Source organism: Coenobita brevimanus, chromosome 15 (assembly GCF_032717465.1).
Source record: "Coenobita brevimanus isolate Jiangsu-jjx chromosome 15, ASM3271746v2, whole genome shotgun sequence".
NCBI classification, from domain to species: Eukaryota; Metazoa; Arthropoda; class Malacostraca; order Decapoda; family Coenobitidae; genus Coenobita; species Coenobita brevimanus.
Genome location: NC_136968.1, coordinates 4,729,868 through 4,743,275, shown reverse-complemented (window position 1 = coordinate 4,743,275; position 13,408 = coordinate 4,729,868). Strand labels below are relative to the sequence as shown.

Here is a 13,408-nt window from a genome sequence, read left to right as displayed (position 1 = left end):
TACCTTCCACATACCTTGCCTATCTATTCTGTCATAAGCTTTCTCCAAGTCCATGAAGGCAGCATACACTTTCCTTCCCTTCCCTAGATACTTCTCCACTAAACATCTTAGAACAAATATCTGATCTACACACCCTTTTCCCTTCCTAAATCCCCCTTGTTCTTCTCCAACTAGCTCCTCTGTCATATGCCTAACCCTATCAATGAGTATTCTACCATATATTTTACCGGTCACACTAAGAAGGCAAATACCCCTATGGTTACCACATACTTCTCTCTCCCCTTTTCCTTTGTATAAAGGAACAATTATATCTGATTTCCAGTCCTCTGGAACCCTTCCCTCTTCCCACGCCAATCTACACAACTTCCATATCCGCTCCACAACAATCTCACCCCCATACCTAAGCATTTCACCACACACTTCATCAATTCCTGGGGCCTTTCCCAACTTAATCTTCTTCATCGCTTCCACTGCTTCTGCCCTACTGATCTCTTCCTCCCTCCTCTCATCTCTTCTTCTCCTAGCCATTCCCCAACCACTTATACTCACACTGCTCTCACTCTCTACATTCAACAAATCCTCAAAGTGCTCCTTCCATCTCCTCAATTTCTCTCTCTTCTCCACCAACAATCTATTATTCCTATCTTTCACTCCCTTACTATTTCCCCTTTCACACTGCCTTACCTTCTTTACCTCCTTCCTTACTCTTCCTCCATTTCACACTCACATTCCTCCTAAACTCTTCATCCACTTTCTTCTTACTCTCCTTCACCAGTCTCTTCACCTCCCTTCTCCTGCTCACATATACCTCTCTCTTCTCTCTCTCATCTTCTCCCCTACCTCTATTAGCTAACCATTCACTATATGCCTTCTTCTTTTGTTCCATAGCTCATTTCACCTCATCATTCCACCATGCTGTCCCTTGCACACCCTTGCATCTCCTCCTCACTCCTCAAACCGCCTCACACGCTACGCTTATCTCTTCCGTGAATATCTTACATACGTCTTCCACCCCTTCCATCTGCTCTAGCTCATACCTTCCCAAACTTTCTTCCACTGTGCTCTTATACTCTGTCATTTTCTCACTATCTTTCAATCTCTCCACTCTTCTCACAGGAGCTGCTTCCTCCTGTCTTCCCCTTCTTCTCCTCAACCACTTTCATTGCATCTCTACCTTGGCCATCACTAAGTGATGGTCCGAGACTCCATTCCCCCACCCTCTCCACACTCTTGCATCCAACACTTGTCTTCTCATTCGCTTATCCACACACACGTAGTCTATCATTGCCTTTCGTTCAACAAGTTCACCATCCATCCTCCTCATTACTCTCCATGTATACCGGTGGATCATCTTATGATGAAAGTAGGTGTTGGCTATTGCCAACCCCTTACAAGCACAGATGTCCACCAAAGCACTACCATTCCCATCTACTTCAGCTGGCACACCCCACTGACCAACCACTCCATCCACTCGTACATTCCCAAGTTTGCCATTCATGTCTCCAATCAACAGCACTCTCTCACTCCTCTCAGACTTGTCCATACATGCTTCTACTCTCGCCCAAAACTCATCTTTCACTCTTGCCACTCGATCCTCTGTTGGGGCATACACACATACAATCGCCCATGCTTGTATACCTACTTTCATCCTCACCCATACAATCCTTGCACCCACTGTTCCGTACTCTCTTATATTCTTCTTCCACTTCTTGCTTATCATCAGACACACTCCCTCTCTTGCCCTCTCATTCTCATTGACTCCCGCACATATACCTAAACCATATTCCCATTCTCTCACCCTTTCACCTTACCATTTAGTTTCAGTCAATCCACATACAGTATATCCACTTTTGCATCCTCAAGCACCTGAACAATCTCTCTCTCTTTCACTTCATCATTCACTCCTCTCACATTCCATGTTCCCACCCTAAGAATGTCCTTTGTCTGTTCCTTAGTCGTCAATGTATGGTCTGTCCGGGTTTGAGGCGCTTTATTCGCTTTTTTACTTAGTTCTTTTTACGGGGTGGGGCACTAACCCACCACCAACCCTTTTAGTCCCCTCGTACGACGAGCAAGGATACTGGGGGAGTATTCTTGAAACTCCCCTACCCCCAGGGGGTAAAAAAAAAAAAAAATGAATGGAACTTAAATGGGTGATCTGTCTATTTATTTATATATCGCCAGATGATTTATTCCCATACGGGGTGGCCACAAAGAAATCACCTCCACGTCATCCTGTCCCCTGCCATTTTGCTGACCCACTCCCAGCTCACACCCCCTTCTCTCTCATATCTCTACCCTCCATCCCTCTATCTCATCCTTGGCCTCCCTCTCCCACTCCCCCCTCCACCTCACTCGCATGCACTCTCCTCATTAGTCTCTTGCTTTCCATCCTCTCCACATGGCCAAACCACATCAGTGTTTTTCTTCTAATGCTTTCTGTCACATCCCCGTCCACACTACAATGCTCCTTCACTTCCTCATTTGCCCGTCTGTCTCTCCATGTAACTCCATATGCTCGTCTCAGATAACACTATTTCCACTGCTCTCACTCTTTACTTGTCTCAAGAGTGGACTTAGGTGGAAAAAGTATCTTGTAAAGGATAGTATTCAGTATCGTGTGAAGTTTATGGAATTAGGTAATAAGCTGCTGTTTTTTGTATTTTCAGTTTTTTGTTAATTCCTTTATTACAGTAAGATCTGTTCTGCTGAATTCATGCTATGTGAGATGATTCTGTGGTATTCAGATTAGGAGTGACCCATTATATTGAATGGCTGTGACAGAAACGCTTCCAGGTTACCTTATCATCACACACCTCTCACACACTCTTCACCATTCCTCTTTCATTTCCTTCTCTTTCATTAATATAGTGCTCCACTGTCTTCTTCCACACCATATAAAATCTGCCTCTGTCAACACTCTCCTTAGTCTCAGTTTCAAAGACATTCTTTGACACCTCATCTGTGTGTATATTCTGTATTTCTCCATAAAGTACCATCTTAATGTATTCTTTTCATCCATTCAGTGAGTCTTCTATAGCTCTTTCTTCCATTCCATAACACTGACAAATTTCTATATACACTCTCTTCGTCAATCTTTCACCCTCCATCCTCTCCACATGGCCAAACCACCTCAGTGTGTTCCTCATAACGCTTCCTATCACATCCACACCCACACCACAACGCTTCTTTATATCCTCATTCGTCAGCCTGTCTCTCCATGTGACTCCACAGGCTCCTCTTAAATAACTCATTTCCACTGCTGTCACTCTTGACTTGTGTCCTTCCAACAACGTCCAAGCCTCACTTCCATACGTTAGAGTTGGTATCACAATACTGTCATGTAGTTAATTTTTCACTTCCATGCTCACCTCCCAGCTCACCTCCCTGTTTCTTATCACTGCTTTCAGAGCTCCAGCAACCTTTCTTCCCTGCTGTACCCTTTCAAGCACTTCACCCTCCAAACCTCCATCCTTACACATCACACTACCCAAGTACTTAAACGTACTCACATTTTCCAATTCCTTACCATCCATCCGCGCTGTACATTCACTGACTTCACCTCTCTCAAAGACCATCACTTTACTCTTCCCTACATACACCTTTAGATTCCGTTTCTTACACACTCTCCCAAACTCATCCACCAAGCCTTGCAGCTCCCCTTCATCTTCACTCAACAACGCAGTATCATCTGCAAACAACAGTACAGGGAGTTTCCAAACACTATCCTCTCTCACCAGGGCCACTCCAACATCCACTACCCTACCTTGTACCTCTTTTATTACCCCATCCATGTACAGATTGAACAACCATGGAGACATGACACATCCCTGTTTCAACCCAACCTTCAAAGAGAAAAATTCACTTAGTTCACCATCCACACGCACTGCAGCCTTAGCACCATCATACATACTCTTCACAGCATTCAATAACTTCCCATCTACTCCATATATTCTTAATACTTTCCACAATCCTTGTCTATCCACCCTGTCTTATGCTTTCTCCAAATCCATGAAAGCCACATACAACTTCTTTCCCTTCTCTAGAAACTTTTCCCTGTATTACACTCACATTAATACCAAATTTCACTGTTACTTAACTGTCCATCCATCCCATGCCTGCAGCTGTTCTGAGAAAGGTCATTTCTACAGCTTGCATCCATGTCATTCACTGCCCAGGTTTCACTGCCATACAAAAGTGTCAGTAGTTAAGAGACTTTTACACAGGGCTCTCAACCTCCATATGTCTTTGATAATACATCCAAGCTCTCCAGTTGCTCATCTCCCCTGAGGTAATTGATCCATAATTTAACCTTTCATTTTCCCATATTTGCACAACATTGCTTCCAGTTATTAATAAAACTGTCTACCTTCTCTAGCATGTCACCCCCTATATGGACCCTGCAGTTTACGTTGTTTCATCTCTTACCCTGTACTACCTGGCCAAAATCTTTCCTTTCACATGCCATTATCTTAATTTTCTTCACTTTCACTATTAATTTTCTTTTTGTGCTGACTTTCAGGCTCATTCACTACTTCTTGCAAATCGCTTTCACATTCTGCCATCAAAACAGCATCATTGGCATACAGGCAGGTTACAAGACATTGCCATTTACATCAGTTTTTTTCCAGTATCTGGTGTCCTCACTTTCATCTCCCTGAATACTGCATCCACACATACACCGAACAGTCAAAGTTACATACATCCCTGTATTACACTCACATTAATACCAAAAGGATCACAGCACCTCCATCACCCTGAGACATGCATTACTACCATCATAAAAGGATTTTGTTATCCCTAAACAAACTCCGTTCTGCATCGTACAAGGTGCTACCCAAAAGTTACAGTAATTTAAACAACGGGAGCCAACATTTTGCAGTTTTGCCTTTTGCTGCTAGGAGGAGTCAGCAGCACCCCTTGTGCATCAGTGTGACCCTGGCTGTGTCTGTGAGTGGACGTGTCATTGAGCTATGCTTATTATTGTAATGTGGTGTGTAGGTGGCTTGGCGGTTTTGCAATGGCGGACCATTGGCACAGCAACGTAAAGTCAATGTTTATCATTTTCTTCGATATCCAAGGGATTGTTCACAAGGAATTCTTCTCACCTTGTCAGTCTGTTAATGAAAAGTTTTACTGTGAAGTTTTGCAGTGTCTGAGTAAGAAAATCTGCTGCAAACGTCCAGAACAGTGGAAGAACAAGGACTGGGTCTTGCATCATGATAATGCCCCTGCCCACACCTCAATTGCTGTCTGGCAGTTCCTGGCTTCCACTAACACTGTAGTCATTCCTCATCCACCGTATTCGTCTGACCTTGCCCCCTGCAACTTTTTCCTGTTTCCCCAGCTGAAATTACGACTGAAAGATCATCAGTGTGACTCAGTTGAGGAGATCCAGACAGAATCGCAGGAGGTGCTCAAGACAATCATGCCTGAAGCCTTCCAAGGATGCATGGACTCATGGAAAAAACGCTGGGACTGCAGTATACATGCCCAAGGGGACTACTTCGAAGGCGACAGTGAGAACTAGGAGGTAAGGTAACTTATTTTCCTTCAACATTCATATTACCGGAACTTTTGGGTAGCACCTAATATGTGCCCAATACACTTCCCAATCCTTCCCAATCTACCTTATATTAAGCTTTCCCCAAGTCATAAATGCAACATCCAAGGTCTTATTCTTTGCAGTATACTTGCCAGCTAAAGTCTGTATTGTAAATATCTGAACTATGGACTCCCTGCCCTTTCTGAACCCAGTGTTCCTTGCATATGCTATCTTCTCTTATGTTACACACCCTCTCTATAAACACCCTGCCATACACCTTTCCTGATATGTTTAATAAACTAGTCAAGAATTACTGTAATAGGCAGGCATCACTGTTTGGACTTAATATGCAGTTCCTTATGACTCACTCAGAATAATATCAAGCTGGAATTGAACAAAGAACTAGGGTTACCTTCTTAATATACTGTAGGAGAGTTACTGGGGATAGTATTAACCCATTTAGGCTTCTGTGACTCACCTTATGTATGTCTGTCTGTCTGTTGTCAGATGTCTTCATCCCAGAAGGAATGATCGCAAATGAATCTCCTCCATGTCAACCGTAAATAAATCTCTTTTGCCATCAGGCTGCCCTCTCTCCAGCTGTCATATCCCTCACTCATATACCTCTTCACTCCATCCCTCCATCTCATCCTCGGTCTCCCCTCCATCCTCACTCAACTTCATTTACGTCCACACTGTCTTTGTTGGTTTCATATTCTCCATTAGCTTGACCATGCACATTGTGTTGTAGTTAATGTGTTACTGTAACCAGATCTCTAGCATCACCTCCACTCTTCCACCAAAAACCACATATGACCCCAGTGTGCCTGCTGATACACTTACTTAGGACATACTACTATACAGAGCAAAAACAGATATAAGACAGTAAATATTAAAGAGGCTGAAAGCAAGAAATAATGTAGTGGTAGCTACCCATCACCAAAACCACCACAGCTACCATCAGCACCAATAACAGTTACCATCACACCTACTACCATCACTGCAACTGCCACAGCCACCATCACTACCACTCTCTGGCCAATATTAGTCTGTATTCATAGTGTTGTGTATGGGGTGAATTGGCCACGTTTGGGATGACTGTGTAAGAGGAAGAAGTGCACTCACAATCCATGTATGCTGAGGATTGACTGTACTTACTTTAGTTCTTCTTTTCAGGCTTTATCGACAGTCACCCAAGAAAAGAGTGAACCTGGTACACTGAGCTCTGTGCTGTGAGGAGTGACACACTGAATGCGGACAGGAGAAGGTCTTATGATTTATACCTCTTGAGGACATCCAGCAAGAATACTTTTGTAATGGAATAGTTGACATGGTACTTTGGTCGGTGAACTGTTGGGTGTATTGAATGTGATGAACAACTGCTGTATTATTGAGCTCTTGGGGTAAATTTGATTTAATTCATGTTCACATGTTTATTATGCAGAAACATTGGTGGCTAAGTACAACAGTAATCATAGTTGTAAGTTTGATTCAGTTCTATGTGAATACCCTATATGAAAGTTATATAGATCCCTGAACACCCAGTTACCTGTCATGGAACAGAACAGAAAAGAAGATACAGGTAATTATCATTCTTGGCAGATATTTAGACAACAAGAAGTGTTAAGGTGGAGGTGGTAGTTTTGTACTGGACTAGAGGAAAGTAGAAATGTGAATGTGACTTGTATAGACAGATATATCATGACTGACGTGAAGGAGGCAGGACCATTTGAGGTGCAGTGGGAGGAGAGTGGGAAAGTGTGCACCCCTAAGAGTGAAAATACCCCAAACATAACTATACGTGCTGCTAAAGTGAAGAAATTCCGATGTATGGGTTGTAACAAACTTTTTGCCAATAAGAGCCAGCTCTCACGACATTCTTTAATTCATTCAGGTGTGAAGGAGTTCAGCTGTGAGGAGTGTGGTAAACTATTTGCTCAAAAAATCCACCTAACCAGGCATTCTTTAGTTCACTCAGGACTAAAGGAGTTTGAATGTGTAGAATGTGGTAAATTATTTTCTCGTAAATGTCACCTCAACAAGCACTTACTACATCATGCAGGAGTAAAGAATTTTAAATGTATGGAATGCAGCAAGCTGTTTGTCTGTAAGAGTGACCTCACACAGCACTCTATAGTTCATTCTGAAGTGAAGGACTTCCAGTGTGATGAATGTGGCAAGCTCTTTGCTCGGAAAGGCCAGCTGACAGTTCATTCACAAACTCATTTGGGAGTAAGAAAGCACAAATGTTTGGAGTGTGACAAACTCTTTGCTAGTTCTAGTGACCTCAACAAGCACTCTCTTGTTCATTCAGGAGTCAGGAGGTTCAAGTGTGACGACTGTGGAAAATTATTTAAAGCAAAGTGTGATTTAGTTAAGCACGTTGTCATTCACTCAGGAGTAAAGGAGTTTGTGTGTGTTGAGTGTGGTAAGCTGTTTGCTCACAAGCGAGGCCTTAATCAGCATCTTCGATATCATGCAGAGCTAAAGTTTGAATGTCTGGAATGTAATAAAGCATTTGTTGACAAAAGCCAGTTAAAAAGACATGCACTAACTCACTCCGATGTAAAGCCTTTCAAGTGTGATAGATGTGGTAAGTTATTTTCACACAGCAGTAGCCTTGCCAGACATATTGCTAATAACTCTTGTGTCACCGAAAAGCAGCAAATCGTCACTAGATAAAAATATTTTATTATTCATGTGTCAGGGCCTGTATTCATAAATCTTACTAATAATTATTAATGTGAAAAAAAAAAAAAGACAAGTGGGATGAGTATTCACAGTATTTCATCTTTATTGAGACTTGTTAATCGTGAAAGTTGGTTTAGAGCCTTTATGAATGCAGTCCTTCTGATTGGTGGCATTTGTTTCAGTGTTATGAATTTTAATTATAGTCTGGTGTTTGTGATTGCTGTGAATATAAATCAGTACTGTACATTAAGTTGAGTTTTTTCATACCTTTTGAATACTGAACTTGTGATCATTCTAATTCCTTCATTTTGGCAACATCCTTTGTATTTTATTCTTTCTGCCATCAGACAATTAATTTCACATAGGACAGACATTTAGTACTGAGGGCTGTACCTGACCCTTCCAGTCTGAAGTCTCTCCAGACAGAAGACTGTCTAGAAATAGCAAGACCAAAATGTTAAAGATGTCATCATGGTGTTTGTTGTTGCTTAACCTGTTAGTCTCAGTGAGCAGATCTGTTGACCACAGGTAAGCAACTTATTGTGAGGTTGTCCCACAGGTTCCCTACACCCTTAATGGTATGTTTGCCATTGTGGTGAGATACCCAGTGGATGTAACTAGTTTTCAGAATAGGCATGTTATTATATCCACCACCAACACCACCATCACGGTGAAGTCCATAACCCTCATTTTTAACCCTGAAGAACGTGGGCAGTTCATGGGTCATATTCTCCTGGATATACAGTCTCCCCAGCACCTCTTACATGGTTACTGTTCCACCACCAGGCAACTTGTCTCCTTAGCCTTACTATCCTCACTCATCACTCAGAGAATGGAAGGCTACAATGTTGCCCAACCTCTACAGGGTAAACATCTCTGACACTCCTGGTAACCAAAAGTGCAAAACTATAGATGGTGCCATGCTTTACTTAACCCCTGTACTACAGTGATGCTTTCTCTCTTTTACTCTGGCTATTATGAATTTTTAATACACTTCACAATTATTTTTTGCAGTAAGTTATCATTTTTATAGAAACAAATTGGTAACCTTGCATTCCAGTCTGCCTCCCTACTTTGAATTTCTCTTGTGTTCCTCTTCCTATGCCCTAAATTTGTTTATCCATCCTCACAGTTCTGTTGCATTCTTTCAAGTGTTTCCATTGAGCAAAATTTCCAATCCATCTTAAAATCCACAATTTCATGGTACAGTACTGTATTAGAATATCCCATAACACATGGAAGCAACAATGGTAATAATCAGCAATCCCTGATAAATGGGTTTATCACAAACATTCCCCATAACAAGGAGTCTGCAATTAAAAAACTTTGTATTACTCACACATCCTTAAGGAAATACACAAGTGCATACACAGTATGATCATTTGCATTAATAGCAGTATACATTATTGCAAGGGGGGCAGGTAAAATACAATCTGAGAATCATCTAGTCAAGGCCAGTAACCATTAATTTTCCTACTTTTTAAAAATGTAAAGTATGGTGCATTATACTACGACTAAGATACTGTGGTAACTTGCTAGACATGCATCAGAGATGACGTGTGACAATCATCTGAGCTGCACAGCTGCAGTGTGTAATGATCTGAATTATCCTCCTACCAAATCTAAGCTGCAGCAGCTGGACCTGCATGATGGTCTTTCTGCAATAGCCTACTGTGATTTCATCTGTACATTTCTCTTGCCTACTTTGTCTAGCTATGTACTTAACGTAAAAATAATAATATGAAATGTATTTCATGGCAAAACTCAGTGTTTTATTGAAGAAAAATTATCCCACCAATCAGCAATGGCTCCAGGAAGAGATTGGAGCTTAAGAGACAAGTTGTCTGATAGTGACATTATTTATTTATATGGTACCTATTTTTTGAAGCAATTAGACAATTAATGGAATTTAGGAAGGAACTTTACTTGTTAAATTTGTTTATGAATCTCCCACTTTATATATATATATATATATATATATATATATAGTAATCCCTCTAATATCCGAACGCCCAATATCCGAACATCCCCACTAACTGGACATAATCGTCCCAGGATCCAATATTCCCAAAATGGGCCAAAAACCGCAAAAAAATCGAAAAAAATCTGACTTTTTTCCCACTCGTAATTTGAAATTGTCGCGTGGCACCAAACAGCTGTTACACCATGGTTCCTTCACCCTTTCCTCCCTCCTCCCCCCTCCCCTGTCAGGGTTGCCATTTGGTATTTTTCATTACCAAGTGTGGGCCAATTTGGTAATGAAAAATTCGTTTGGTAATGAATCAGAATAATGCATTACCAAATGGATTTTTCACGTGTATGAGGATACACAGGATGGAGATGGTGGATTGTTTGCTCTCTCTGATTAATTTGGTATCCTATATAGCATGATAATAATCAACATGCTGTTAATTATAAGAAGAGTGATTACATGTATTTCCACTTGTGTATATACCGGTAATTAGTGAAGAATAGATGTTAGCTTTATGAATTTGGTAATGAAAATTATAAATGGTAATGAAAATTGAGTTTAGTAATGTGGCTGTTGCGATCTGGCAACTCTGTTACCCCGCCATCATCAACAGTCACAGCCTAACTCCGATCAAGAGCAGATGCTTATAGCAGTGCAAGCCACAGGTGCTTGTTTTTTGTGAATAAACAGTGAATAAACTGCAATACCTCGCCACTAGAACACACGGGAATTTACAGTGTTGTGCAGTGTTAAGAAATTAGAATGTAGAGTGCAGAGGATTAACTGTGGACTGCAAACTGGCGGTTCAAACCAGTCCAGGAGCCAGGGACTTGTAAGTACCCAGAATGTTTAATATTGTATAAACTCACCTCTAAAACCTCATTTTATGGTTCTTTTGCATTTATTTCAGTCTTTTATGTCCCTTATTGGTGTGATTTGGGTCTTAAATAGGTGCAATGCATGTCCAGAGGGAGTTGTATAGGTGTTTTTCTGAGTTAGGGTCCATAAGTACAAGTCCAGGAGGCTGGGGCCCAATATCCGGACAGGACCGCTATCCGGACATGCCTTTGGCTCTATTACATCAGATATTGGAGTGATTACTATATATATATATATATATATATATATATATAGATTCATCATTCATTCATTGCCAGACACCCTGTATCCCAAACGGGGTGGCCAAGGCTTAGAGTTAATTGTTTTACAGGGAGGGGCACTAATCCTTCACCAACCCCACTTGACATGTAGGGAGAACGTAATGCCAACAGCATCTGGTGTTCCCAGGCGGTCACCCATCCAAGTACTAACCAGACCCAACATTACAGATACAGTAATATATATACATATATATATATATATATATATATATATATATATATATATATATATATACTGTATATATATATATAAACAGTAACTTCTCAAATAATGCGAGGGTTATGTTCCTGGAGAGGTCATGTTATCTAAAAATGCGTTATTTAAACATAATTTTCCCATTGGAAACAATGGTAATATGGGGGATTACGTTCCTGGACTCTGGAAAAGTCTACCCATTTGGGAAGTTATGCTACTCAAAACTTAAAAGCAACAATATTAATTTGAAAGAAAATCCACGTAAAAACCAAAAATATTATTATTTTTTTTTTTATGCGAGGAAGAAGGAACCAAAGGCCATGAGCCCGCAGTAACAGTTCCCTCCAAGAGAAAAACAAAATACAATAGAGAGCCAAATTCAAGATCCCATCATTTTGAGATGCCTGGACACACTGCGTTTGAAGGACTGGAGATCATAGGCAGCAGGAAATACAGACAGAGGGAGACAGTTCCAGAGCTGACCTGTTGCATAAATGAAAGACTGGGAGTAACGGTTAACTCCTGCATTAGAGAGTTGGACAGAAGAAGGTATTTGGGGAGAAGTAAACAACATTTGAGCCCTAGCTGGGCCGAAGCGTTGTTTACTTCTCCCCAAATACATACAGTACTGTTTTCGTTTTTTACGTTTTCTTTCAATTTTGCTTCTTTCACGACATTGTGAAAGTTCCTCGACATTATTAATGCATTAGTAAGTCATAGAAATAATACAGTAAAAGCAACATTTTCATTACGGTAAGGTCACAAACAATATCAACACACAGCAACATTTGATCTACGCATCACTCGTCGTCTGCTGCCGTCCCTCCTCACCCCGCTCCCCCACCTCCCGCCTCTCCCCCTCCACGCTCTGCTGTCCCTCCTCGCTCTGCTGTCCTGATATGTAAAGACTTAATTTACCATAATGAAACAGATACAATATATATATTTTTTTTTTTTCAACTGAATAAATTAAACCTTCCACGAGATGGTCTATCAGCTCGGGACTGTCCAAGGCATGCGCGACTAATTTGAAATCATCACGTACGTGTAAAGTCGCTTTAAATCGAGAAACCCTTGTTAATTAAACATATCTCCTTAAATATTTTCCCATCCATCCATCCATTGCCAGACGCCATGTATCCCAGACGGGGTGGCCAATGGCTTAGAGTTAATTGTTTTACAGGGAGGGGCACTAATCCTCCACCAACCCCACTTGACACGTAGGGATGCCAACAGCATCTGGTGTTCCCAGGCGGTCACCCATCCAGGTACTAACCAGACCCAACGTTGCTTAACTTCGCTGATCGGACGGGAAGCGGTGTACTCAACGTGGCATGGCCGTTAAATATTTTCTTGTGTTAAAACGAAAACGCACTGTTTAAACTCACATTAGTTGAGAGGTTACTGTATATATATATATATATATATATATATATATATGTTAGGCTAGGTTGATTTCTCGTCTTCAGAACACTAGCTACTGAGCTGGGGCTCTCTTTCGAGACCAACTAGAATACATGACAAGAGGAACAGGGCATTAAAACTCGGCTGACCAACCTTACACGTATATTACCTTAGTTACAATCAGAACAAGTGCAATATTAATAATATATATACACAAGTCAGGTTAAGAGGACACAATTGGACTAGTTGACTCTGGGCCAGGCTCTTGTGGATTTGGGTTGCCTTACAGGTGATGCCCAGGCATGGGAGGTAGCTCATCAGGTGTGACTTCCTATAGGAGACACGGGACTACTGCTGGGGGCTGGGTTGTCCAGGATGGGCTGCTGGTCGGCATGGAGGGAGGCCCTTTCCTAGTGGGGCCTTGGTGGGGAAAGTAGCCC

The 13,408-nt window shown here is 41.4% G+C and overlaps 1 long non-coding RNA gene and 1 other non-coding gene across 2 annotated transcripts in view; one reads left to right on the top strand and one right to left on the bottom strand.

Moving 5' to 3' along the window:
• LOC145390614 (uncharacterized) overlaps positions 1 to 5,422 on the top strand; it is a 52,051-nt gene extending 46,629 nt beyond the window's left edge. Inside the window, exon 3 of the long non-coding RNA XR_013895696.1 lies at positions 5,348 to 5,422. This is a non-coding gene — a long non-coding RNA (uncharacterized LOC145390614). The remainder of the gene's footprint in view (positions 1 to 5,347) is intronic.
• Positions 5,423 to 12,791: 7,369 nt separating this feature from the next.
• LOC145390811 (5S ribosomal RNA) lies at positions 12,792 to 12,910 on the bottom strand. The gene has a single exon (XR_013895724.1). It is a non-coding gene; the product is annotated as a 5S ribosomal RNA (ribosomal RNA).
• Between the last annotated feature and the right edge of the window lie 498 nt (positions 12,911 to 13,408).